Genomic DNA, 2,452 nt, shown 5'->3' on the forward strand with positions numbered 1-2,452 from the left:
CGGTGGGGAATTGCGGCGGTATGGGTCAGCGAAAGCTTATTTCAATCAGTGCAATTTTCCGGTAGCCCACAAATTGCTCAATCAATTCCACCAGTGGTAATCCCTGAAAGCTGCTCCGGGAATTGCTGAAACCCTACTTCCTGCAGTTCCTCTGAGTTCCTTAGAATCCTGGCGGAACGAGACTGGGGCACCACAAGATGCAATGCCATTGTTCTCATATGCATTGTTCTTGCGCCCAGAGTGGTGCCCCACCAAATAACAATAGCTGGCAACGCCGGTGCCAAAATTCCTATGATTACTACAAGGGAATTCCGCCAGAGTTCTCAGAAATTCGTCCGGAGGATCCTCCAACAATTCTTCAGAAGTTTCTCCAGAAAGTCTGGAGTTTTCTAGCAATTCCTCCGTGAGATCCTCCAGAATTCCTCGGAGATTCCTCCAGAAATTCTTCAGAGATTCCTCCAGATTCCTCCGGAAATTCCTCGAATTCACTGGAAATTCCTCAGGAATTCACTCCAGAAGTTCCTCCAGGAATTCCTCCGGGAAGTTCCTCCAGGAATTCTCAGAGTTCCTCAAAATTCCTCCGTAAGTTCACTCCAGAATTCCTCCGGAAGTTCCTCAGGAATTCCTCCGGGAAGTTCCTCAGGAATTTCAGGTTCACTCAGAATTCCTCGGAAGTTCTCAGGAATTTCCTCGGAAGTTCCTCAAATTCCTGGAAGTTCCTCCAGGGAATTCCTCGGAAGTTCCTCCAGGAATTCCTCCAGAGTTCCTCAGAATTCCTCGGAGTTCAGAATTCCTCCGGAAGTTCCTCCGGGAATTCACTGGAAGTTCCTCAGGAATTCCTCCGGAAGTTCACTCCAGGAATTTCACTCGGAAGTTCCTCAGGGAATTCCTCCGGAAGTTCCTTTAGGAAATTCCTCGGAAGTTCCTCTAGAATTCCTCGGAAATTTCCTCAAGGAATTCCTCCGGAAGTTCCTCCAGGAATTTCCTCGAGTTCCTCCAGGAATTCCTCCGGAAGTTCCTCCAGGAATTCCTCAGAGGTTCCTCAGAATTCCTCGGAAGTTCCTCCAGGAATTCCTCGGAAGTTCTCAGGAATTCCTCCGGAAGTTCTCAGGAATTCACTCGGAAGTTCCTCCAGGAATTCCTCCGGAGTTCCTCCAGGAATTCCTCGAGTTCCTCAGGAATTCCTCGATTCCTCAGAATTCCTCGGAAGTTCCTCAGAAATTCTCCGGAAGTTCTTCAGGAATTCCTCGGAAGTTCCTCAGAATTCCTCGGAAGTTCTCGAGGAATTCCTCCGGAGTTCCTCCAGAATTCCTCCGGAAGTTCCTCAGGAATTCCTCCGGGAAGTTCCTCCAGGAATTCCTCCGGAAGTTCCTCCGAGGAATTCCTCGGAAGTTCCTCCAGGAATTCCTCCGGTCCTCAGGAATTCCTCAGGAAGTTCCTCCAGGAATTCCTCGGAAGTTCACTCCAGAATTCCTCGGAAGTTCCTCCAAGGGAATCCAGAGTTCCTCCAGAATTCCTCGGAAATTCCTCAGGAATTCCTCCGGAAGTTCCTCAATCTCCATTTTTGCCGGCGTACATAATTATTCGCCAAAAATATGGCAAAAAAGATACGGCAATGTATCAAAATTTGCTATTCCATTGGCAGCTGCCGTCAAAACAAAAATCGAAGAAAAACCCCACATCAATAGCCAGAATGGAGCAGCACCCAAGTTATATACACGCATGCTTTCTGATGAATCACGTTGCCCACACTCCTGCTTTGGCCGAAATGCAACTGGCGTAGAAAAATAAATTTTCCGATTTGGATCGGTCAGCCAGCTGCAGCGGCGCAACGTTTGTTGCTGTTCTTCTTCTTTTATTGGTATACATCCCTCACTGGGACATTGTCGCCTCGCAGTATAGTGTTCAATCAGCACTGCCACAGTTATTAACTGCAAGGTTTCTAAGCCAAGCTACATTTTTTGCATGCACATATCATGTGGTAAGCACGATGATATTTTATGGAAAGGGAAGTCAAGAAAATTTCCTAGACCAGACCGGGAATCGAACTCAGCCACCTGGTCTTGCTTTGTGGCCGCGCGTCTTATCGAAGGAAAACCCATTTTGTTGTTGTGTCCGCTGAAAATCGTTGGCATCGGCGAGATGGGATGCGAAACACATATTAATCGATCGAACCGGCGCGATCGTGCGTCACTGCGAATGTCATTGAATGTTTTCAGTGAATCTTTTTGAATACGATTAATTGTGGATATGATTGGTTTCTTCGCAGTTTTGGATGTTGTGTTCCAAATAACTCAATGCTGGAAACAATTCCGTGAAGGTCCATGTAACAGTCGAGATGAATCCCTGATACCTTTAATTTTATGGGACAATATGGGTTTGACAATAAAACCTAAAATGCATATTGGAATAAAATGTCATCAAAACCCAAAATTAGAAGAAGATTTTCAAA

This window comes from Armigeres subalbatus, unplaced genomic scaffold (genome assembly GCF_024139115.2).
Source record: "Armigeres subalbatus isolate Guangzhou_Male unplaced genomic scaffold, GZ_Asu_2 Contig421, whole genome shotgun sequence".
Classification (NCBI taxonomy): domain Eukaryota; kingdom Metazoa; phylum Arthropoda; class Insecta; order Diptera; family Culicidae; genus Armigeres; species Armigeres subalbatus.